General features: G+C 39.1%; 2 long non-coding RNA genes across 2 annotated transcripts; both read right to left on the bottom strand.

Moving 5' to 3' along the window:
* Positions 1-2,104: 2,104 nt before the first annotated feature.
* On the bottom strand, positions 2,105-7,470 carry LOC140256376 (uncharacterized). Its single transcript, XR_011904694.1, has 3 exons — positions 7,153-7,470; positions 3,251-3,649; positions 2,105-2,517 (listed from the first exon to the last, which is right to left on the bottom strand). It is a non-coding gene; the product is annotated as an uncharacterized lncRNA (long non-coding RNA).
* A 7,667-nt stretch (positions 7,471-15,137) lies between these two features.
* On the bottom strand, positions 15,138-20,151 carry LOC140256354 (uncharacterized). Its single transcript, XR_011904683.1, has 5 exons — positions 20,036-20,151; positions 17,964-18,057; positions 17,292-17,353; positions 16,496-16,561; positions 15,138-15,180 (listed from the first exon to the last, which is right to left on the bottom strand). It is a non-coding gene; the product is annotated as an uncharacterized lncRNA (long non-coding RNA).
* Between the last annotated feature and the right edge of the window lie 6,901 nt (positions 20,152-27,052).

Below are 27,052 nucleotides of genomic sequence, written 5' to 3' on the forward strand. Positions count from 1 at the left end.
AAAAGCAGTCAAAAGATCATCTTTTTAATTTTTCTCTTAGAGGAAAGTAGCCTCTAACCCAATGCTGGAGGGTGAAATATGCCTGGAAGAATGCATACATCTTCAAAGGAACCAAGAGTGGATCCAGACCCAAGCAGTGAGGTATTGCTTTCTGTCCCAATTAAATCTTTTGCCTCAGTGCACATAGATTTGCAGCAAAGAGTTTCAGTATTACTGGTGTGTTTTTTTTTTTTTAATACATTGGTATTTCTCCCGTAAATGACTTGCATGCCTGACAACCAATTGCTCTCATTGTGTTATTAAATGAGTAAATATCAGCAGATAGTTTACTCTCATTGCCTCATTAATTATTTATTGGAATATATAAATATAAGCATATCCCTTTGATTTATTTCTTGCCTGGAACAGCTTACCTGAATCTCCTCACTCAGCTCTTGCGGCAGCCTTCCAAGAAACCCAGTGCTCTGCATTGCCTGCCTCAAATGCTTTACTACTTTTTTCTTTTCCTACATTATTTCTTTCTGACAGACTGACCAGCAATTAACATAATATTCTCGGTGAGCATCTAGCCCTCATCAGCAGAGCTGCATCTATTCCCTGGGCTGCACTGCAGTGCTTATGTTTGTGCACACAAGACTTTGATGACTGGTTTGAAAACTGGTGTGCATTGAGCAAGGATCCTGTATTGATTGAAACTCTATATTGTTGAAACTCTGCTTCACATCTCAGTAGATTCTACAATATCATCTTCTGAAAGACTTCTACCAAAGGCTTTCTCCAGCACCCAAAACATAACTAATAACCTCTTTGCTGATACACCCAACAAGGGCTGTGTCAGAAAAGTATTTTGAAAAGACTTGAGGAAGATTTTAATAACGTACATCCTTGTGTAAATCTCTTATTAAAATCAAACTCATTTCATGAGTAGATAACTTTCAGAGACAGCTAGCTCATGATAATTTCTTAGCCAGCAATATTTATTTTACTGTTGTATTTATTTATTCATTTATGTGGAAGGATAACTAAAAACATGAGTATAAAGCTTCTGGGACATACTTTCAGAAACAGTCTCCCCTATTATCTCACATAAGACTTTGAATTTCATGTATTCTCTCTGATTCAGTGTTGTTGGGTTGAAGAATTTAATACATATCATATATTTATTGTACACATAGAGGCTTGGATAGCACACCTGCTATACATGGGGTCTTACTGCCTATGACAGAATATAATTTATTACTTTGGCTTTAATTTACTACTTAATGGATTTCTTACATATATATATATATGTATATAAATATTTTTTTAATTAGAGACATGTCTTAACCTAAAAGCAAGTTAGTTTTAATTCATCCAGTAACATACCTGTGAGTGTAATACACTGAAGCAGCCTTAACATATTTAAGTGTTCCAGTATAAAGATATTTATTAGGGACTTTGTAGACCATCCTTCAAAGAAGACTACTTAACAAAATTCTCCCAACTGACAGAAACAATAAACATCCCAAGTTTCTAACTGGCATATGTTAATATTTAAAGATGATTCTACCTCCCCTTCCCTTGATCATTTCAGTAAATTAATATTGAGTTATACAACTTAATGAGGGAAATTAATTTCCTAAAATTACCTTCCGTGAAGGAAACTAGGCATAAGGTGTATAATCAGTGGGATTTTTTTTTCCAGAGGAAAGAGAATCACAGTGAACGGAACAAAGTGGGATGCTGAGATGGAAAAAACACTCTATTTTCTTTCCAAAATAATTTTACATAATACTTCTATTTTTAATCTTTCACTGCTTTCAATATATCATCATTTTGAAGAGATAAAGCAATTGCACAAATAAAACTCTTTAGCTCCTTAGGTACCTATTTGGTAACAATTAACAATAAATCTACGGATTACCTATACAGGATTTCTTTCAGGAGCTTTAAATCATCTCAGACACGCTTGTTTCAATAGGAGCTTTCCACATATAGAGCTCAAATGTGATACATTCTGCTCCTCCTGTATTATTAATAACTCTTCAAAAGTGCAGAATTTTCTGGTTTCATTCTAGAAGGCACTTCCAAATCCAGGATTAAAGCATTAATATTGATAGCCAGAATATGACCCTATTGCATTAAATTCCTGAAGCATCTTTCTACAGTCAGGAAAAGCAATTTTACTCCTTTGGAGATAAAGACAAAAAAAAAAGAAAAAAGAAATGAAAAAAAGAAAGCCAGTCTCATACTAAACAAAACAAAAAGCCCCAAACCCAGTTGAACATCTTCACCACTGGCCAAGTCTCTTTGCCTTCCTTCCAGATGAGGAAATGGGATCGTTACACAGGAAGAGACCTCCTTGCCCACCATCAGCATCCATTCAGCACCGCAACGTCCACTGAAAGGCAGTGGCACATTCCCCACCTTGCTGCCATTTGCGTGTACCCACAGGCTCCAAGTGATCAGGAATTCCAGTCACATTCCCCTGGTGGAATGGTACACACCATCCTCCTGCAGCAGGACTTCGGCACGTTCCTGAAACGGCACGGCGATTGCAATAGCACATTGCGTTAGTTTTACCAGTTAATGAAAGACCTAAGGCAATCTAATTCAAGCTCTTTTCTGGGGAAGCATGCCAGCTATATTCCCAGGCCAATTATTGCTTTCACAAAGTGCTCTAAATCTGTCAACAGGCAAAAGTGTGAACTACAGTATAATAACTGAGTTGAGAAGGTGACCCAGTTGTTGCAAGAGGAGCACTGCTGCTTGCCATGGGAGCAATGAATGTTGGCTCACAGCACCAGTGTGTGATTAAGTGACACACTTACATACTGTGAGCACTCACCAACAAGCTTGTATTCTTAAAAAAAAAAAAAAAAAAGCTATACAAGCTATGCAGTTTGATGGTAAATGAGTACTTATTTCTACACATCGATATGACAAACAGTTTGCAAGCTGACATGGGAACACCCAGGAAGGTTCAAGCAACATAGTGCTGCTGTGAGCATGATCAAAGGCACATAATAGATTTTTAGCTACAGAATTAACAGCATCTTGCTATGCATGATTTATTTTTCTAAAACACAAGTTAATAAAGGAAGTTACTGAAATGAAATCAATTTCGTAATAATCTAAGGCTTGTGTCTACCTCAAACATTGAAAATTATTGCTGGGTGGAGAGCTTTTGTGAAAAAGAAGAAACAACAAAGCTTTGCAGTGTATCCTTTGTTTCAATGTCATAAGGGCCAACACTTGAGAAATTACCCACCTGTCCCACCTTTAATATAATGGATTTCTTTCCTCCAGCCATACGTGCTGTAATTAAAAGGCACATAACATTGCTTTAACCCCATGAGGGTTGCTGGCAGGCACTCAACAAGTGCAAGTGCTTTGGCTGTGCTGAGTTCCTCTGAGAGCCATTGATCTGAGCTAAGTCTGGACAGCTTGAGACACTTCTCCAAAAATAGCCATGATCTGCAAGGGCTGAAAGCTGTTTCAGCTTGTCAGTGTGCCTGAGCTTTGGTTCCAGCAGGATATGGGTGCTGATCCACCGTGGCTACAGCTTGGCAAGGCAGAAGTTGTTCTGAGGATGCTACCAGCAGAGCAGAACAGTAAGGCAAGGCCCCAACAAGTGAGTCATACTTCACAGGCACAGTTGAGTATGAAGCTGAATAGGAGAAGGAGAAAATTTAATAGCCACGTGAACTGAAATGACAGGATTTGATGGTGAATGTCAACCTAATTATGAGAATAAATCATGTCTGGCTGTACAGTTATTAGCCAAGTTAATTCATTATTTGCTTAAAAATAACATTAAAATTTAACCAATAAAATCTTTTATTGCTGGCTGGTCTTATTTTATTCCTAGTCTAAATGTTAACACTGTTAAGAAACCTTAAAAGAAAAAAAAAAGAAGTCAGAAAATTACCTTAGGAATAATAAACCATCTTTCATCATTTAATGCATTTCATCACATTATCCAATATAGATTTAGGTATCATTTATACAATGAAATATTACTACTTCTTACAGTGTCCCAGAGGACTTCCAGTTAAATAAAACATTATTTTTCACACACACACAGAATAAAACATTATTTTTCACACACACACAGAAAAAAAAAAAAAGGGGGGGGGGGGGGGGGGGAGGGGGGAGGGAAGAGGGGTTTTAATTAAAGGTGAAAAAATATCTGAAGGCAGTAAGTCTCCCCATATACTTTCTGTTTACATATCAAAGCTGCTGACTATGCCAGAAATCATTTCTTCCAGACAGAGTGCCTTGGGCTTGTTTCCTTGCTGATTCTGCCTTCAGTGCTTGGTGATTGCTGAAGGACATGAGAAGAAGTCTGGGGGGCTGAGACAGGCAGAAGGACAGGGCAGACTGAAGGCAGAAGGAGGAAATGACAGAAGGGAAAGCAAGGAAATGGTTTCAAACTACAAGAGGGGAGTTTTAGATTGGATATAAAGAAAAAGTTTTTTCAGTAAAAGTAATGAAGCACTGGAACAGGCTGCCCAGGGAGATGGTGGGTGCTCATCTTTGGAGACACCAAAGGGTCTTGATGTGGCTCTGAGCATCTAATTGAGCTGTGGGTGTCCCTGTTCATTGCAAGGTGTTGGACCAGATGGCCCTTAAAAGTCCCTTTCATACTATCATTCTATTAAAGCAAATGAAAAGGCAACCAGAAAATTAGACTTCCAAACCAGGTCCACACAGATTCTCCATTCAGTGTTGACAATAGCAATGATCACTGGTAGGGAAACAAGTGGTTTTTGTAGAGTGTTTTTCCTAGTTAAACTGGTAAAATAAACCAAAAGATATGGAAAAGCAAGGAAAGAAAAATAAAGATGCATGAAGACTAAAGAGCCAAGCTGAGTTGAGTTGCTGGGCTGGAGCTCAGAGTAGTAGGGTGGATTTTGATTCAGCTGTCAGTCGTCTGTATGATCCCCTTACTTAGAAACGAGCAGAGCTTTTCGATTGCCCACCAGACGATAAATAAGCCGTGCCTCCAAACAAGTTAAAGTCTGAACTCTTCAGATTTTATTAGTGATTGAATAGCTCCAGGTGTTTCTAAGCAAAAATCAATAGAGAGATTAGCTGCAACAGTCTGCTGAGAGATTACGGGCGAGACTTTGTCAGAAAGATAACCAGCAGACTCAGGGACAAAGCAATGCCCCCAGTGCTAAGTCTTTACAAGAAGGAATCATCTCACCTTTGAACCTGCAGTTTCCACACCACACGATCCCAAAGGGGATTTCTGTATACTTTCATGGCAAACACTCATGCTGTTAGTGCATGAAGTACTTCCATGGATGGCAGAAGTCACTGCCTGCCATTTAATTTTATTTAAATATTAATGTTTGTCTTTCACTTGCGTGTTAGTCAGTGGCCCATGATAGGAAGAATAATTCATTCTATATTTTGAAAGTATATTACAGTGTTTTTAAATACATTTTTGAACAGTTTACAGTAATATCCCTCTTTTCAGATGAAAGTTTTGAATATTTCTAATGATCTCCAAAAACACAAGAAAATATTATTAACATGCACAGATGAACATTTTGTGCTTCTTCCTTTTTTGGAGTCACCTCTGCTATCTTACTGCTGTCCCAGACCTTGGTGCTTCCAGCAGCCCTTTGCAAGAAACCATCATTCCTTCTCCAGTCGTGGCTGCTGGGTATGCAAGGCTGGCAGCTGGTAGCAGCAGAAATGAGATTAATTGGGGCTGTCAGTCCAGAGACTGGTGGACAAGCATCCACACAGTAATAGACAACGTCAGCAAGGAAAACAAGGCAGAGGATGGACTGAAATAATTAATTTGAAAGTATGCAAATATTTGAAGGCAAGTTTCAGGCATAACCCAAACAGTAAAACTGGGGTAGAGTTTACCAATAACTCATTCATTATGATTCAATTCAAGTGGTCATAAAGTAACAGTCTTACTTTGGGAACTGAAAATATAATTTGTAAACTGATTCCTTCCAAAAATGAATTTTTAAAATTTAATATAAGAAAGTTGTCATTCCGCTCTTTCATTTCTCCTCACTCTTACACACTTTTAAAACAAAACATAGAACATTTGCTGATAATTTATTCAGACTCATAAAATATTTCTCTGCTTGTTAAATGTAACAGAACTGGACCTTTAATTTATCTCTACCAGGAACTACTTCAGGACAGGGAATTTCTAGGAATATTTCCAAAAAAGTCTTTCCATTAGATGAAAAGAAAATTCATAGAGCTGCCGCAATTTTTGCCCTCGGTGTAAGCCATTTGATTTAATAGTTACCATTAGCATTACTGTTAAAACTTCTAGGTTAAATTAAGATTTCAAATAAAATTTATCATGTGGTCCACACAGAAGTATGTGAGCCTCCCAGTCCAGCAAGAAGGGCACTAACCCTATATACAGACACTGAGCAAATCTGAAGAGTTACATGCATTTACTTACATGTCACCAACATCTTGTTGCTCAGTTTATGGATGGGCTCTAGCTGAACGCCTCCGATTTGAAGCTATTGTTTGAAAAAGCTTCAGACTTTGCTTTTTTAATCTCTTTTTGTAATGATGGACACCAAATTTACAAGCAGAAATAAATGTTTTGGGGCTGGCTCATGAAGTACTTGAATCCCTCTTCTGTAGGCACTCAGGTTCACTGCTTTTATTATAAATCCTGGACGTGAAATTTTTTTATAGGAATCCATCATTGTGGATGCTATGTACATGGAAGTGTCTGGGTCCACAGGCTTATTTGAAGGGAGCATTTCTTTTTTTTAGGTCACTCACCCTCCAGGGATCTGGGAACTCCACAGATGAAGTCTACAATGCAGCGAGCCATCTCAGGGTTACACTCTTTGTTCCCAGCATTTAAAACAGCGCCCTAAGGTTTTGCTTGATGGATGCACCCATCAAAGGAACAAGTTCTTCTGTAGTGTCCCTCCTACTCATTTTATCACCAAACCCCAGAGTGCTGCAGATACTGGAGGCAAGGCGGCTGTGTGCAAAGGTGAAATGTGGTCCTGAGGTTAAATGGAGATAACCAGTTCTCCCTCATGCTAATAATCTCAGAGAGCTTTCATCCACTTTATCAGGCATCTAAAAATGAAGAGAACATCTTGGATCTTAGTAGGACCACGTTTTGACAACCAGCAGATACAAAGTGATACCACCTACCTGCTCCTGCCCAAGTGCAGCTCTCTTGCTCCCTCCTGGCGCCCTGTCTCAGCAGAGCAGACCAAGGGCTGATGCCATCTCATGAGAATGCCCTCCTCAGCCCTGCATGAAACAGACAAGGAGCCTGGCTTCAGAAATGCCTACGCAGCATCTCCATGGGTAACATTTCAACCTCTAGAGCTGGGATCTGCTGAACCGTGTTGCTCATGCAGAGGCAGCTTCGAAACCACAGCATGACTCTGCATTCCTCATGCAGCTCCATCCCCAGTGACTGTGTGGTTGTTTTCTGCTGTACAAGGCCCTTCCTGTGCTGCAGTGACCTACTTTCATGCTCTGGTTAGAGAAAGTTGAAAAAAAAAAAAAAAAAAGAAAAAAATTAAGCAGACAAAACCCCCCAAACCCCTCAACAACAAAGAAACAAGTGACTGCTTCTTAACTTGTTCTTTAACATTCTTAAGCTCTTACAGAAAATAACTAAGACTCAAATCCTGTAATTCATCCTTATATACCTAAGGCAATAAAATATGCATTTTTCTATGTTGGATTTTTGCCTCAAATAGCTTTGTAATAGTCTTATCCAAATGATGAACTCCAAAAGCTATTTTTTTCTTTTCAGCATAAGATACTTTCCACTATTGTAAACAAAGATTTAAGAAACAAAGATTTCATTTTAAGATCTACAGCAAATAGGACTTATATTTGAATATTTACATTTGAATATTAGGGACTTTGAATAATCTGTCTGTGAAATACAAATAAATCAAGGCTTCAGAACAGTGAAAGCATAGTTTTAATCATGTTTTCTGAGAGAAAAGGCATAAACTCTAAAATGTAGGTTGTGACTTTGGTTCTGTGAATTGTCATCACAATTGCAAAGTAAGACAGTGTAGCGGTCTGACTAATACTGGGGCATTTAAAGGAAACATTAAAAATACCTGAAGGTATTATAAAATGCCAGGATAAAGTGATGGCTTATGGCACAGCTTACTCCAAAGAATAAAGGAAGATATAATCTTTTAGATGAGTCCCACTGTCACATTCCATGTCCCCACTGGGTAACGTCTACAGTGGCAGAGACCTGAGTCAGCAAGCTCAGATTAGGTAGAAAGAAAATTATAGTACATAGTACTTGGATTATAGTGACTTCAGTACTGAGTCCTGAACTAGTAATAAACTATTTATTAAAAGAGCAATTCTTTGTTTGAATTCAAAACAATCCTGGCCATCCAATGAGATAGTTCATCTACCAAGATACCAGTATTGCTCTGCAATGTGCCCCATGTGCCACAGATCACAGCAATATGGAACTTTATTGGTTATTGAGGCTTTGCAACCATGTAAGAGAACAGACTGATCTAAATAACAGTGCAGTGGGAATGCTTTCTATCACAGGACATCTGGACTATCATTGCATGGCAGCATTTCATACTGCTTTAGAATCATGGAATCATTAGGTTGGCAACACCTCTGAAACCATCAAGTGCAACCCCAACCCATCCCATCATGCCCAATGACCTTGTCTCTCAGTGCCACATCCCCGCAGTTCTTGAACACCTCCAGGGATAATGAGTCCACTAGTTTGCACCATATAAGTGCTGACCAGATTAGTGGGGATGATTTTCAGAGAGCGATTGGTAGAGTATGTCTACTCTTCAGCACCTGTTCTGTGGTTGGTATTGTATGGCAATTCTTACTGCATCACCCAAGTACCCAATTATAAAGAAAGGAAACTGTCAATAGCTACAGCCCTGCTGTCTAGGCAGTCTCCACAACGTAGACTGAAAATAAAGATATCAGATATCTTACTTCACAATTTACTAACAAAACCTCAGGAGTTTAACATGAGGAAATATTTTAGGAAACTAAGGACAAAGAAAGTATGCAAAACTCCAGATATTTCTGTTACTGTCAGTCACAATTAGAGAAGCAGATGTAAAGACGTTGACAAATCCTACCTCAGAGAAATCCATTGTGTTCCAGGAGAAACAATACCCAGCAATCAGAAAATTTGTTTGACATTATTCAGTGAAGAAAAGGACATTTACAAAGGGATTCATAGGAATTAGAACAGAAATCCAAAAATCAAATAGAATTTGATGATGAGTTTCCTATGTATAACTTACAAAATGCTCCCCCAGTTTAAGTATATTAGAATACATTATATAAGGACATATGACAGATTACCTATAATCTGTTTAAATACAATGCCACAAGCTCAGTTTGTGGACTACAGACGTGAAAAATAAGGTGTCTTGCAAGCAAAGTTCCTATGTAATTCCACTATGTAATTGAAGCCTGAATATGAAATAACTTTTTATTCTTTTTTTCTTTTTATACTGTTTTCATCCTTAATTTTAACTTCTAACCTAAAATTCCTTGACAGTGGATTTGCTCATTCACAGACATTTTGCTCAACTGTCCTTTCAGGAAACATGTTCAACTTGAATGTGCCCCACTATCATTTTAATGCGTTTCCAACATTCCCTGAAAGCACAGTGAATTGGTCCACTGATTTCAATAGTCTTCAGATCAGACCCACGAGACTGGTAGATAAATGCATTACATACTCCAGAATGAACAGACAGAAAGAAAGTGCTTTAAGATTAATGTATTTGTAACTGTTGTTTCCACAGTGACTCTTTTCAAGAAATATATATATATATATATATATGAATATATATGGTGAGCTCTGTCCACCCATGTGATCATATGTGGTCCAAACAAGGGAGCTGATGAGCAGCATTCTCATTAAGTGGCAAGAGCATTTAAAATACAACTGAAAGCATTGCATAAATATTTTCAGGAATTAGAGTTGCTGTAATAAAACAACACATTTAGAGATCTTAATGGAGGAACTTTTAAGTATTGCTACCTTGCTTCTGGCATTTAGTTCCCAAATCAGTCATCTTCCTTATCCAAGTTACTTTCTAATTCTTTAATCTGATTTATTAACATCATTTTCCCACACAACCCTTGGCTCCTATTGTCTGCAGGTTTATCATGTGAAGTCTATATAGTCACCAATTAATGCGCAAGCAGATGGGTCACTAAATCTTACATTTCCATTGTTTGACCAAGAACTTTAAAATACAAACCCCTGTCCTTGTCTACCATACCTACGTGTGATCTGTTGATTAAATATATTCACATGTAATTAAAGCTTTGCAGTGATCCAGCCTCCTGAGTTCACTTCTGTTCCACATTCAGGGTGTTTCAGGAGCTTATTGCCCTCAGACTGCAGCAGCCCATTTCTCCCCTAGCTGTTGAAGGGGATCCAGCGAGGAGATTTAACTCAGCCAATTACAACAGCACCACCTCAGGACTGTGACAAGTGTGTGGTCCTCAGGGGAATTCTGTCACCCCCTCTCACTATTCAGAAATGGGAATTGCACATTTATTTCTTTATCTTTCTATAGAGAAAGGAAAGGCAGAAGGACACCCAGCTAATGAGGTGGCAGCAGTGGCATCAACCTCTGCAGAAAAGCCCACAGGCAACCATGTGCACACATCAGGAGGACATCATTGCTTTCTGCTGCATTTCACCTCTTAGCTGATGACAACACAAGAACCAGCTAAAGAAACTGGTCTTTTCTGCATTATTTAAATACTGCCTTCACATACCCTCACCATCCACACACAGATGCCCAAGAGCCTGATCTGCAGTCAAAGCCTTGCCTCCCAAGGTAAAGGTAAACCCTAACTGCTATTCATTACAGCCCTGAGTTTAAACCAAACATTTAACTGTTTGTGCTTGGCCCAGATTTATAAAAATGTGGAAGTGTAAATCTACATGTGCTCAATGCTCAGATGTTTTATTCAAGGGATAAATGCCTTCAATAAATATTCATGCTCCAGTGTACATTCTGAAATATCCCATCTCAGTCAAATGACTGTAAGCATTAGTTTTACGTTACTGATGCTAATTTTTAGCCCCAAGTAAAAATCTTAATTGCACTCATGCAATTTCACTATATTTATTCTGGTTACAGAGGGTCAGAAGTGATAAAAATTCAATTACTCTTTCTGATGTGTGACAACAATTTTGTGCCTCTTCATGTTTTTCCACTGGTTCTTCTCAAAGAGACCTCACCATTATTAGCACTTTGATTAGAGGTTTTCATCCTCAAATACTATTAAGTATTTGCATTTGGTAGACAAATTGCAGTTCCCACATCCATCCAGTGTCTGGCAATGGAGGCAGAGTGAGCTGACTGCAGCCCTGCCTTCAGGTGGGGTTTTGTGAAAGGATGGATGGATTTATTCTTCACCCACCTACCATCAATATCTCCCCACTAAACCATTCCCCTTAGCACATCTAAACGCTTTTTGAACACCTCCAGGGACAGTGACTCCACCAGCTCCCTGGACAGCCCATTTCAGACCCTGTTGTGTACCCATCTCAATTAAACAGTCCTAGATTGCCTTACCTGGAAGCATGAGTCTTTCAAGTGGGTCCTCTCAATGCATTTGACCACGCAGTTGAGGTGGGACACAGCCCAAGGTGGTTCCTTCACAGGGAAAACCAGAGCTAGATATTAGGAAGAAAGAAAGAAAGAGAGAAGTCGTGCTAGAGTTTTTCATATCCACCCTCAAGCTCTGTCTGAAAGCACACGTGCTTTTGCCATTTTTAACCAGTGTAATTCAAAATGAGTCCATATTTTTCTGTTTTCTGCAGAAAACATTGCCACCTTGGGAAACTCCTGTTTGCAGTAGCAATTCATCATGAGCAGCTTTAATGCAGGGACACAACTCTACATGCTGATTACAATTTATGCCAGCTTTCCATCCAGGCATGCCTTTTCACAGCACAACAACAATGCTTTTGTTCATTTGTCTGTGTAAAGCAGATGCCACAAATCTGCCGAATGCAAGGTCAGAAAGCCTCAGAATTTGGAAATGCAAATACCTCAATAGATACAAAACAACACATCTCTGACTTTCCAGGTGCAATTCTGCCTCTAATCATGAAGACTGCCCCCAGACAGCCAGACCTCCTGCTGAAGTGCATGCTCTAGATTTATAGCTAGTAAACAGGAAAAGGCAACTTAAAACCTTGCCCTGTTCCTCACTCACACCTATCTAATTGAGGCTGAGTGACACAGGCAAGCTTAAGGGAATACAGTTTGGGCCATGTTAACAGCTCCCCTGATACAGATGCTTCTGAATGGCAATAAATTTGACTTTGCAAGATCTTGAACTTTTTGATTCGGGTTAGCAGTGGATTAAAGACTTTAGTTTTCTCCTGCAACCAGAACCAAGAATGCATATTATTCATACTTGTGCATCAAGTATTTTCAAGGGACAAGCTTTACAGCTTGTACAATCAGGCAGTGCAAGGTGACTCAGCTGGCAGGTCACAAATAAGGAGCAGAGCACAAAAAGCAAATGGCTATGGAAAATTTGTTCTGATCAATATAAGCGCTTAAATATTTACCCAAGACTGTGTGGGGCAGTTGATAGAATAGAAGGAAGGGATGCCACTGAAGTTACTACTGCAAACGTAGAGAGCAGTTTTGGCTCTGGTGGCCTCTGCAAAGCCCTGACAATGTGAAGAAGCTCTTCCTTAAGAATACAACACTGAGCTTGAATGTAAAATAAATAAATAAATATATGCATCTTGATTTTGATTCATAATGCAAATATTGCACTCTCATCTTGTTGCTTTCCAACAAAGCCACTGTTTGTGTACATATGAAAGCTGTGACTTAAATATCCAAGGTGAACAAAGGCAAAGTGGAGTATTTACACTGTTGGAGTAACAGACACAGTTTGATAAAGAATGCTTAAACTTGAAAGAGAATTTCCTAGGAAGAGCTGCGGATTTTTTCTCTTTTTGGCACTGAACTTCACAGGAGATGATAGACATTGCATTGGAAGAAGGAATAGTATTGAAAATAAAATAGACAAGAAAAATAATACCAAGTGCTTTGTTTTACATATGAGTTATTAAGATTAACAAACCCTTGCAGTTTCTTTCCTTCCTATTAGTATATTATTGCAAAGTAAGCATCATCATCTGAGGCAAACAACATCAGCTCCTTTCATGAGGCCAGATACAAAATGAATGTTAAGCCCTTCAAGCAAAAGAGCCACACATTTCCCATGGGTTTCCAGCCCCACTAATCTCCCTGCTGTTCCTACTCTTTCATATCTTTCATATCTTTGACTTGGCGACAACGGAAAGCTTGCAAGGCTCTGAAGTACTGTCATTAAAATACCAGATTAAAAGGACAAAGCTCAGCATCACATTGCCCTGAATGGTATCTGATCAGAAGAGTTTCTTAAAAATTCAAGCTTGAGAACTGTACTCCAACACAAGAGAGAAATCTCACTTCTAGTTATTCAGCTTCTTTGGACTTCAAACATATGCAGGTTTTACTTTCAGTGGCTTCGCATGGTAAAATCTGGGAATCACCACGCTGAAAGTCTCCCTGTCTTCAGTTATCAGGCAACTGGAGAATACCAAAGATAAATTATTAATACACACCTATTTTCACTTATTACCACTGTGCTTTATGTTAATACTATTTTTAACCCAATATAAGTCTTAACAGTCCTGAATGAAAGACACACAGACACTTCTCAGTGAACATCCTCTCTGCATGTCACCCTACCACCATCCTTCTTGTTAATTTGCTGTGCAGATGTGGATGCTGGGGTCTACAGTATATTTCCTATACAGAAAAGAATGATGAAACATTAGCCAAGATGCTCTTTTCTTAACAACTTATTTTCACCTTTTACAAGAGTGTCTGAAAAGGATCTGTAATGAAGCTAATGACTGGTTATTACAGAAGCCTTTGGCAGCAGTCAGATTTTATTATATTATATCCTATATGAAGAAAAAAAGCATATATAAAAATAAAATATATATGTATGTATATATGTATGTATATTTCAAATCATAGTTGGCAAATTAGATCCATGCAGTATGAGAGAAATTTCTTTAGTAAGAACTATCTCCAATGAGATTTCAAATACCCTGTGTCTCGAAGTTTTTCATGGTTGCTTATATAACACACTTACCATATAGAAGAATTATTCTCTGTACTATATCTGTTGTCATAGTCTGGAGATATCTTAGTAGCACATATTACATTTTCAAAGATATTTTGACTACATGTGGTTATCTGGTGCTCTCTGGGGACTTCAGATGTGCTATTTGACATGTAAACAGCTATGACAAATGACCAACCTTTAAAACAAGAGATATACACAAGTAATTGCATTTTCTAAAGCCATTGCTGATGGACAGTGGGATACTAGAACTTTTAACAGAACACACTGTATTTGAGAAGATGCAATCACCTTCATTTACAATGATGGCAACACAACTAGAAAGACTTATTATTTTAATTGTTGAGATACAATAATTCAAGTTGTCCAGCATCCTGGAGATGCTTTGAAAGTATCACAGGACTATGCAGCTGTTGTATTTGATAGGTTTATACCTCTGAAACTCTTCCTTTCTTTTTTCTTTTGGTTAATGGAAAGCATCACATAAAGCAATCTGGGGGAAGTATTACTTTGGGTCATTTGGTGCCAGAGCAAGAAATTAATAATGCAGTGGAAAGGGCTGCCTGTGGAAGTGATGGAGTCACCATCCCTGGAGGTTTCCAAGAAAAGAGCAGATATGGCACTTAGGTACATGTCTCAGTGGACATGGTGATGATAGGCTGACAGTTGGACTAGATGATCCTAGAACTCTTTTGCAACCTTAACAATGCTTTGATTCTGTGAAATTGCAGTGGAGTAAATGAGCCCTACAGACATGAAATGCAGCCTAAGGAAAAGAATAATAATAACATATTTAGTGACAAAATTCTTTCCCTCTCCCTACTGCCATGAAAGGCCAGAACTAAGCAAGAGACCTTGACAGCGTGCTAACTGTACATGTAGTGCTTCTTTACTTACCAAAGATAAGCATCTGCACTGGCGTCAAACTGCAACCCCAGTCTTTGGTAGCTTGGGAGCAATATACGAGAGGGAGGAGAAAGCTCAGACAATTTTGGAGCTCAATCAGAGGACCTGCAATGACGCATGCTCAACAGTGTCCCATCATTTTGTAAGCAACTGACATTAATCTGTGATCTGTCCCCATGGTACAGAATCAGCACTAGGGATATATTCAGGCAAAAGATTATGGCTCCTGCCTGTGGGGGCAGGGTGTTATTTTAATTTGGGGGGGGCACAGAGAAAGGCTGCAGACAGCCTCCTCATTACTGCTAATGAGGGAGCAGGCAGCTCATTGGGCCTCTGGATTGCATTGCACTCCAGAGCCAAATTCACAAAAGAAAGAGAAGGTCAGAGGTAAGTGTTCTGCATGGCAATGGCTGCAATAAATGACCTGGGAAATTCTCCCTCACCGTGGAGCACTCATCCTGAAGGAGTTTGGCAGCACTTTCATTCGCTTTGTTCCAGCTCATGCTCCTCAGTCCTTTGCATAAATGACACTACTGTTACGTGCTGTTATGTTAAATTCAATTTACTGGGGAAGTCAGATAAGGTCAGCTACAGTTACATCGTTAACTACCAACAAATTAACATCCTGTGTCCATAAAGAGCTGGCAGTGGGGGAAAGGACTAAATGCCTTCAGTTAATTTGTAAAAACAAAGCATAAGTTTCCATTTCAATATCAACTAATAGAAGAATGAATATCCTTTGATGTTAGCATCAAAAAACTTTCTCCACTGATATCTTCGGCTGCAATGCACGTTTGCTGAAAGCCAATCAATGGTCTTTATTAAAATGATTTCACATCAGTTGAAGGCAAGGAAGATAAGAGAGTAAAAGGCTGGCAACCTAGCTCTGCTGCCTTGTGCAGGATGTGCTGGGAGCAACTTCTTGAACCATCAAGTAATGTTTTATAACTTCCAAGATTATATTACTTCTGCTTGTCAGTCATAAGTACGGGAAAAAAATGAGAGCACTCCTAAATAGAGATAACAGATTTACAGGGAGATGCAGTCAACATATGCACAGGGTATGAAGTACCGTATATGCGTATACCAATATTTCAGAAAAGACTTTTTAGAGATTTTAATGGTGTTGCTAAGTATTATTTAGTAGCCCGTCCCTGAGTTTTCTACTCGATTTTGTTTATTTGTTTGTTTTTTTAACATCTCTTTCCCTCAGGCTATTCCTCCTTTAGGTTGTCTCTTAGTAGAATATATCAGACTAAAAAGCCACATGTCCTTCTCCTCTCAGTGCACCATTTTCTTCCTACCTGGACATTATATTCAAAAATGTTTTGGAAACAGACAATCAAATATTTGCAGCTCTGCTATTTTTCTCAATCTTAGTTACAAAATCTTAAAAAGTTGAATTTTCAAAAGTCCTCACCTTTGGGGTTTTACAATGTTCCTTTACTTCTGGACATCTCTTTAGATACCTTCCAGTGGAAGAACTCTATAAGGAACACAAACATACTGTCAATAGGTTTTGGAGGTCCCCAAAAAGCAACCTGCAGGCTCCCAGGGAATAACAGATCTCTTTTTGAAGATGATTTAATACTTTTCCAAGTATAACTAAGATTTCTATAAATTTCATTTATATAAAAAACATCAGTATATTGTTACCAAATAGCATTTAACACAAATACATACTATTCCACTGATTACTGCACACAGTTTTCTTTGTGAAGAATAAATCAATCCATTGTATGATAGTGCTATGAAGTTTTTATGTGCCAGAAGACAAGGACTTATGAACCTTCCCATCTGCCCTCTCTAAAGCAGGAATTATCCCCAAGAGGAAAGAAACATGTTTTAAAATTTCTGATGCACCTATATTTGAGCAGAGTGGCTTCTGAATCAAAACTCACTGCTTGAAGCTATGCACTCCTCTACTTCATTTAAAATCGCTTTGTATCTGCAGCACAATTTCCTTTGCTTTCTCCTTGAGAGGTGGGATGCAAGATAGTAGGAAAAAAAATCCTCTATTCAGCTATAGGAAAATTTGTCTAATCATCTTGCACTATGGCTTGATCTCCTTCTAAAAACACTGGATCACAGAAAGTTGATGCTGGTTTTCACTTACTGAGGCAGTGCTATATGTGATAATAGCATTCCCACACATTATTTATATTGCAACCATTCCTACCATTCAGTCCCATCACATGGATATAGTGAAAGATTACCTGTTTTGTTGTGATTACTTATGGAGCCCAAATTTGGGTGCATTTCCCACGGGGGCCATGCACTGACAGAGACAAAAAAAATGAAACACAGAATCAGAACAGTTGGAAAAGACCTCTAAGATCACTAAGTCCAACCCAATCCATTCTCAGTGTCCATGTTGCTCTCCTGAACAGTCTTTGAGGCATACACTGCATGCGAAGAGCTGCAAATGCCTCTGCTGTGAATCAGTCCCTCTCAGGCACAAAACGATATATTGTCACAGGATAATATCTTTTTTCTTTTTCTTTTTTTTTAATACTGTCAAAACAAACGCTTTGCTTGAAAATAATTCTTGCAATATTTTGGATTCCCACTTGTTTGACAAATCAGAACAAGTCAAAATTAAAGGGATTTGTCATCACAAAATCAACCCCAGAAGCTGAACACAAGCCAAGTCTGACAGGAGCACTCTGTGCGCTGGAGAACCATTTTCTAGTCAGGGAAAAATTGCCCATTTGGGGATGCTACAGGTGACACATTAGACATAAGCATTCAGATTGGGTATAATAACAGCATCCCTGCTAAGTGTGAAAACATTCTCTCTGCCTATAAAAGTGGAGAGGAATCAATATCCAGAAGCATCATAACTACAGTTCTCTTTCCCAGCATAGCAAGAGTGCCCCCCTACCTACCTCATGCTGCCCCTTGCAGAAGTGGGCCCATTTCCAGCACAGAGATGGGAGAGGGGATTTACAGGGTCTGCTTCTTCCACCACACTTTTCCTCCCTGCATACATATATATTAAATAGCAGATTATGCCTGCACCAAATCTGTTTGAAAGGCTGATTTTGGAATAAAACCATTCTAAGTGCCATCTTAGGGTCTAAATCAGGCACATCCAAGGACAGCCCCGCATAGAGGAAGACTTCTAGCCTTTCGTGATTAATTAATTTATCAGAAAAAAAAAAAGAAAAGAAAAAAAAAAAGGAGCTGAGGATGCATGTCTCGCTGTTTAAAAGGTTGAAGTGTGAGTGACAACAAGGGATAAAAGCAGGAAGCATAAGCAAATGGAAAAATTGAGACTTGCACAAGAAGTGATGTTGCCGTAAGAAATCTAAGTAATAGGAGAGCTGCTGAATGCTTAAAATGGTAATTCTGTGCATAACCAAGCTGCAAAGTAAAGAAAATGCTTAACTAAATTTGCCTACACAGGGTCATTTAAAAAATTATATTAAAATAGACTAATCATAACAGAAACGAAAGTCTGTAATTTTAGAAGATGATTACTAACAGCACTAATTAAGTGGCTTTAATTGACTCCATCGAAGTCGAGAGACAATTCATATGTATATTTCTGCAAGACCCAGTAATCATAATTTCTGCAGCGTAACTTTTAAATGAGTTATCCTGCAGCTTTTATTAGCTAGATAGCTGCTTTCAATCCACGATTTGCAGATCCCCAGGGGGCCACGGATTACCACTGAGGCACTGGAGGTAACGAAGAAAAGCATGTTTACTGTCAATGTGTTGCCCTGGAAGCTTTGAAGGATCCAAAAATTGAGAAAGATAAAGAAGAGAAAGGGGGAAAGAGGGAATTTATTTTTTCTGCTTTATTCCTGCTTCCTAACTTTCTGAGCACTTTCAGAACGTGCAAAGTTATCTTCTTGCTTTTCCCTGAAGAACTGCCTTTTTCTTTTCTTTTTTGGTCTTTCTTAATTAAACAGCAAGTATATCAAGAATTAATTTGAAGGCATGCATCCACCACATTTTAACATAACACTGCTGGTAAAAAATGGTTTCTTTTTCCATTAACTTTTTACCCAATCATTACTGAAAATGGGCTATTTCAAGCAAAACTTGCTTTTTAAATGGCCTGAGCCATACAAGACTATCAGAAAATAATGTAAAGCACGGTGCAAATATGCAGCAAAGCTCTTAATAACTGAAAACTCAGCCTGACAGCAGGAAGCACCAGTGCCTCTTGTTGGCATCGCCCCGTTTTGGAGAACCTCACTGTGTCATTTCCGCAGCTCCTTTCCATGAAGCTCAGCTCCCCACATGCTTTGCTGAGAGCTGGCACACCATCAGAATTCCATCTTGTGCTCTCTCTCCTAGCCCCACAACACCTTTGTTTAACATTGGAGACTGACGAGAGCAATTAGTCCCTCTCCTCCCCATGAAATCACTTTATGGATTTGCAGCCTGTTGGTTTTTTTGTCATTCCTTTTCCCTAAATTGAATATGTTCAGCTTTCCTGCAGTCCGACATTAAAAACTCTTCACTCTTTTATTTTCCCCCAAACTCTTTTATTTATCTTTCTTTTTTTAGAAATACCATTCTCAAAAGCTTTATGTTGCATTTTAAACGTTGCCTACCCAGTCCAAAATTGAAAGGGCTCTATTTTTTCATTTATAGCTGATATTTTACAGGCGATCAACACCTCAAAAGGTGGTGAACTGATCTAAAGATGCATGAAAGTCTTTGTAACTAGAGAAAATACTTTAAGATTATTTCAACTCAGACATAAGAAAAAGCTGAATTAAAAGTACGTGCATAGAAAAGTACCTCAGTCGTCTTGGAATCTTTGAACCAATTTGCCATGACAACCTTAGGAGTTAACATACTTATTTATATTTATTTCTTGTGTGGTCTCCCCTAAACGAAGATGAAGTCAAGGATTTCTTTCTTTTTTTTCTCCTTTTTTTTTTTTCCCTTTTTTTTTTCTTTTATTAATAAAATATAGCTACCATTTGTTCTCACCTACCTTTTGAAAGCTTGGTAGTGTTTTGTTCATTTGTTTAGAAGGTGATAGAAAACAGTTTCTTGCCCACATCCTACAGCCTGTTTCATCTGTTTCTTCTGAAGCCTATTCCCTTCCCACACCCTTCTCCTTGATCATTCGTTCTGTGGGGAATAGGAAAAAAAAACAACACAAATGATGTGAAATTATATTTGCATCAGTTCTTACACCTATATTAGCATATTCTAATTCTTACCTTGGGTATCAATATGCATAACCATTGGTGAAAATATAACACTAGATAATAATCATAGCACTGCATACATATATATTTTCATGGAGCTATCCAAGCACATGACACTCAGCATAAAACACAACACATAAGGGTAAGCTGATGGGTTGGGGTGCTGGCTGCCCCTGCACCCACTGCTATCTCCAGTTAAGTGCAAGGGAGAGAGCTCTCCCTGAAGCACTGGCCCCATCGTGAGCTTAAAGGTCAGTAGCTCCTTTGTTTGCTTTATTTTTCTTTAGACATAGAGAGAAAATTTACATGGATCAGGAGTGACAACACTGCCAACATTTTCTCATTTTTATTTACTGATTCTGTCAAGTGAAGATATTACCTACAGACTTGGCAACATAGCTGCTGCTGTGGGAAAAAGAAACCAAATGTGAGAGATCAAAGATGGAGAAGAAAACAGCATCACTGAGACCCAGCAAAGAGTCGAACTTTGAGGTAACTCCCCTTGCTGGGTAAATTAAGATGTTTTGCCTCCAAAACTGAGCTTTCCAGTTCTTTCTACAAGATATTTTTTGGAGAAATATTAAAACTACTGTATGTCTGAAGAAATAATTGATTTAGAATCAGGAGAAACTGACAGAAGTTTATTCCCTTCATCCCAAGACACCCAGGCCTGGCTTCCCTCACACATTCTGCTCCAGGCACATTATCTACACACCATTTCATTAAAAGGCTTCGTTTCAAAGCTAATAATTAAGATTTGCAGAATTCCAGAGGAATATTATCTTGATTTTTCTAATGAAAGAAAAGACTTCTAGACCTGAGAACTATACATACCCCCTTCACCAAAGAGCCACACTTGGTCCCATCAGATTGAGGACATCATTTCAGCAGTTTGCACTGCTCAGCACAGCACTGCATGCAGCTCACATGCCAATGGAGTCAATAAGAAAGATTTTCTCTAATAGGTTCTGAATAGGCTGGAGCACAGCAACCAGGCTGCCATGCTCTGAGCACAGAAAGGTCAGCGGGACTGGTATCAACACCACATTTTAATCACTAGAAAACAAGAAAACAATGCAGAATGCATGCATTTCTCTTTCTATTTGCAGCAAAAGGAATGCAAATACATTAAAGGAAAGGTGTGCAAAAGATCACTTATTACTAATCACTGCTTTGTGCTCGACCCACTCTCTCAGCAAGCAGCTCCACTGCTCAGTATCATCCCTGTGTCCATGACTGTGAACAGAGATACATCTATACAAACATGTGCGCTTCATTCTGTTGACAACACAACTTCCTCCAGTTTCATCACTCAGCAATATGCTGTATGGTATGGGACATCCCCTTATTCAGCTGGGAACAGCCATCCTGGCTGTGCCCCCTCCACCCCTGTCTGGCAGGGCAGCATGAGGACCTAAAGCATCCATGGCTCTGTGCAGCACGGCTCAACATCAGGGTGCTGTCAACATTATTCTCATCCTATCTTCGAATCAGAGCACCACACCAGCCACCAGGAAGAAAATTAACTCTATCCCAGCCAACCACAGACAAGCCTTACTTTTCTACCTCTACAGAAGGAAACATGTCTCACTGCCATTTTGCTATTTTTCAGCTGGATGTCACTTCATATTACAAAGCACAGTTCAAATGGCAATACAAGCCCTACAGACGAATTTCTGTAATTATCTAATGCTCCTGAATTTACTGACACCGCATAAGGTATAAATAAGTACAGATATTGCCCTGTCAAATTTAGGATAATATCAATCTGAAAAAAATCCTGCAAAAGCAATCAACTCATATTCTGAGCTAAAATAAACCCCCAGGAAAAATACTCAAAGGCTGGAAGATGGGCTAAGTATGCAAAATTTGGCTGTGTAATGAGTTAGAAAGTACACAAAATAAATGTAATACTAGATGAATGAGCTGAAGTAGGAAAAAATATGTAGGGTAACCTAAGGGGGTATAGGTTAAAGTAATGTGAAGAAATCTCCCTGTCAGTGAGACATATTAGATTGTAGGAGAGTCTCTCAAGGGAAGAAGTGTCAACCCTATAATTTAGATAACTTAATATATGATTGGATAAAACACCAGAAAGCTGCAGTGTGTAGCAAATTCCAGGATTTCAGGGGATAATCGAGAAGATGAATGCTGGCAAGAGTCATATCTCTGCTTTCAACCTGCAGTGTTTTTTTCAGCTCTTGCCAAATGAGCACAAGACAGAGCTTTTCTATCTACACAGGAGACCAAAGGTGATGCAGAGGACCCTGTCACCAGAAGGACACCCACAGGGACACCAAGCAGCGCTGGAGGACCCTGTGACGTCAGGGCATGAAGACACACCATGGAAACACATTTCAAAAGCAAACACTGCTTGGTCTCCCTGTTGTTCATAACCAGTTTGCTGTGATTATTTGCAGTTTCTCAGCTCACTTACAGGGTTTGACGGGCTCCAATCTCATATTTCACTGCCAAGCTGCTCTTCAGCATGAACATGGCCACATAGATCCCAAATTCAACAGATTTGATTATGACAGCTATTTGTTTAACTAGTCTTAGATAACTGGCTTTTTCTTAGGATAAATATCTACAGTCATCTGAGCAAAAGCACTTATGCATAACAAGGTTCAACACCACTGTGTTTAAATATGTTAGCTATGTTAGCTATTCAATCACACAAAAAAAAAAAACAGCAATTTTTTCACCAATGGTAAATCAGTCATCCCACAAAATGCATAGTTAATGTTTGGGTGTTTTTTCATAAACAGTTCATCAAACTCTTGTGAATAATGAATGCATAACTTCAGATAGGACATGACATGTAAATTTAAGGTTCAATCTGTCTAATAATTTATTTATCAAGAACAATTTGAGTAGTACTATCTGAAAGCACCAAGATTAACACTCTACTAACAGTAGCTTAACTTACTGACTTTGTGCATAGGCATGAGCATGACACAGACACAGCCCTGCTGTCTTGCACTTATCTCCTGCAGCCCAAGGGAAATCAGAGGGCTCCCTGCCTCACATCGCCATTCTGAAGTAGTCTGGGAGCAATCACATTACTGCCCATGGAAGTGAAATGGCGTCTGGATAGGGAGCTAGGAGATATGGTTTAGTGGCTTTTCTGTAGGTATGGTAAAGGAAGGATGGTTGGAGTATATGATCTTGTAGGTCCTTTCCAACCTTGTGATTCTATGATTCTATGATTACAATTATGCCCTGTATACACGTTGTTTTCATAAGATATGATCTATCAGACTGTATTGGAACCTCCACATCCTGTATTGCTCCAGTGTAGTTAAGGTTCAGTTGTCATTTTTATTACAAACATTTGCAGTGGGTTGGAATAATTTGTTGCATTGTATATCAAGCTGTCTGCTTGGATGCATTAAATTTTTCCTCCCTGCAATTGATTGAAATCCTGTAAGATATTTTGGTGGAGAAGCCAAAAACAAAAATGCATCATTCTCAAAAAACGCTTCAGAAGAGAATCCCAGAAACTTCTACCTAACTTATTAATTGGCAATTCTCACAAAAGCAACACAAAACAAACAAAGAAAAAACTGGCTGACAGTTATCAGCAAAACGTGTCAGGCATTACAGATGGTGACAGAGTCTCACAGTGGATATAAGCATAGCAGACCATAGCATTTCACTTATAAAGTGAACAGGAAATGGGATAGATCACAACCACACAGATTTCACTTATTTGGGGTTTCTCTGTACACAGCCTGAATTTGTTCACGTGGTCTGCACTGCTTGTATAATTTCAGTAATTAATATCTTGTCTGACCCTCAAAAAATATGAACAGTTAAAACAACATGATCTAATTAAGTCACATATTGCACATGTAAAGTGATGTTTGTTTACTTAGATAGGGGTAGGACAAGGGGGAATGGTTATAAACTGAGACAGGGGTGGTTTAGGTTAGATATAAGGAGGTACTTTTTCACTCAGATGGTGGTGATGCACTGGAACTGGTTGCCTAAGGTGGCTGTGGATCCCACATCCCTGCAGGCATTCAAGGCCAGGCTGGATGTGGCTCTAGGAAGCCTGGTCTGGTGGTTGGTGACCCTGCACACACCAGGTGGTTGGAACTGTATGAGCACTGTGGGCCTTTTCAACCCAGGCCATTCTATGATTCTATGACAATAGCATATCTAAAGCTTTGTATTTGCGGTCCATTAGAAAAGGCTGGAAATCAAGAACACTTCCACAAATCAAACATCTTGGTTAAAAATGTCAGCGTGTATAAAACAAAATATTTTTCCTGGGATCTGACAAGTTTAAGATTTTTTTTTATCTTTGTTGGGTCATATTTGAAACTAAAATTCATTTTGGACTAGAAAACCAGATTATATTCCTTTGTAAAATGTCAGAGCATTGCTTTTACTTGGCAGCACTGTTGCAAAAAAGAGAAAAAACAAAGAGAGAAAGAAAAAAACAAAAAAAAACACAAAAAAAAAAAATCAGAAAAGAAGTTGCCAAAGCAGACTCTGTGGTGCAAAGAGGCTGTAGTTCTGACTTGTTAATGAACTGCTTGATGTGTTTCACATGACTACATAGTTTTTTACTTAAATATTCAGCAAAGTGCCCCCTGGGCTCTTGTGGAGTCCTCCCTGATCCCCAGCTCAGTCACTTCTCCATACTGTATGACCTGCGTTCAAAGCCCAACATGTAGCTCCATCAAGTGAGAAGGAGTAGTGCCACCAGCTGCTGCAGGCAGCACTGCCTCTGTCTTCTCTGTGAAAGAGAAGGAAGAAGAGTTGCTTCAGAGTTAATGTTGCTATAATTAATTTTCTGTGTGTGCACTTTACTCACACAGTCAATTTGTCATTGAAGAGTATAATTTACTCTTCTCTCCACAGACTCTCAAACAGCAAAGGGAAAGACTTGGGCTACTGCAAAGTGTGCAATACTGATGATAAGGCAGAAAAACGAGAACTCTGGCAAACCCTCCCATCACTTTGCATCCTTTCTTCCAGCCAGGCTCCAAAGGAACTTTCCATCAAAGCCAGAAGAAAACTATATACAATTTCAAACCTTTACCTGACCTCTTGTTTCAAAGGGCTATGCCTGAAACCTCTGGGTCCTTCCAGCTTTCTTCCTTCCTGTTAGAACTTTGCTTTCAGATGTCCCTGTGCCCCGCACGGTGGCTTTCCTGTAAGCCACCTCCTGCTCTGCTGGGAGCCCGGCAGCTCGCTGACCTTGCCTTCAAACGCAAAAGACAAAAGGGAAGGGATGAAACCAGCTGAAGTGAGAGTAACGGTTGTACAAGACAGCAAAGGAGAGCGAAAGGCCACAAGGACTGAGTATCGGTGGAAACTGCAAGTTACAGCAAAATGCGCTGCACAAAAAGCATTTTAACCCCATCTCTGCAACAGAAATGAGAAGAGCATTCTCCTTGTTGTAGGTTAGAAAGATTGCTTACACTCAAGTATTACAAAGTCCAAGCAAAAGTGGGCTGAAATAAAGATATTAGCTCTACAAGGAGCAAAACAAACACAGTTGCTGGTCTGTTAGGAGAGTTTTCACAAAGTTTGCTTCTCTAAACCCAGGACAAACTGACCTTGAAAGGTGAAGAATCAAAGAAGATTGCTTAAAGTGCTGCTGGAGAAAAATCACATCCATAGCATCACCAGACTAATTCCAATTACAGCTTTTAGCCATTCTATGAAAGAAACAGAGATTCTCAGAAAGATGATAAACTACAAATACCAACCCCAATACTACAGCTGATACCACACTTAACGTAGAAACATCTCTGTCATATCTCAGAAAACAAAACAAAAATAAATCTTATGAATAAGGGTCTTGATGGTATTTAAGCACAATCACAGGATATACGATAAATGATCAAGAAGACCCAGCAAATTGCTGTGGGCACATACCCGTCTTAGTGTTTTCTAACAGTAAATCCAGCTCTGATAACACAGGCTTATGGATACGTTTAAAAATTGCATCTAAATTGGAACACTGGATAAGTTCGGATATGAGCATAATAATGCAGCCCATAACAACGCGCTCTCTGAGCTGTTCGCTGCCTTTTCATTTTACAGCTGGAGTTAAGCACCATTTTCAGGTTCTGAATGCAGCTCGATGTTTTCTCTGCAGAGTGTTTTCGCAGTTATAATCCAAATTTTTCATTTGTAACATCAGTCCATTGCTGATTATGTTCCCACTAGGGAATATAATAAAAAACATGCAGCACGGAGGGGCATTTTAGCTTTCAATTTACTTGATTTAAATTTCTCAGAAATTCATCTTGAGAAAACGCTTTCGAGGGTGAATCTATTTTCCCAACTTACCGCACTTTCGAGAGGGGTTACTCTGAGTTCTGCATTACTTTCCCCTTCCTTTGAGCCACCACACTCATGTTCTGACTTCCGTAGTCACACTGCCTTGTTTTAACCTCGTATGACTTGAACTGGAGATGCTGCGCTGCATAGCTTCCATTGAGTACAGCCGGAGGAGCAAACACTGGGATCACAAGGAGCCCCAGGAGGGGTGAAAAGGGCTTTGCAGAGCTGTGGGTAGAAGCACTCTTGGTTACGAGCAAAAATTCATCTGGAAAAGTTCACAGGCTACATATATGTGCACAGGCTTCTACGTGCACATGCATACAAAAATACATCTGCTGACTGCAGTCTCATCATAAGCATAAAACCTTTCTTGTTGTATATTGAACACATAGGTTGGCTGCTTACCCAAAACCCTTGGAAGTCTTGTTTCAAACTAACATTTGCATTTAAAATGGAATGCTGTCCTTGCAGGCTTTTTTCTGTAAATCAAG

This window comes from Excalfactoria chinensis, chromosome 9, assembly GCF_039878825.1.
Source record: "Excalfactoria chinensis isolate bCotChi1 chromosome 9, bCotChi1.hap2, whole genome shotgun sequence".
Classification (NCBI taxonomy): Eukaryota; Metazoa; Chordata; class Aves; order Galliformes; family Phasianidae; genus Excalfactoria; species Excalfactoria chinensis.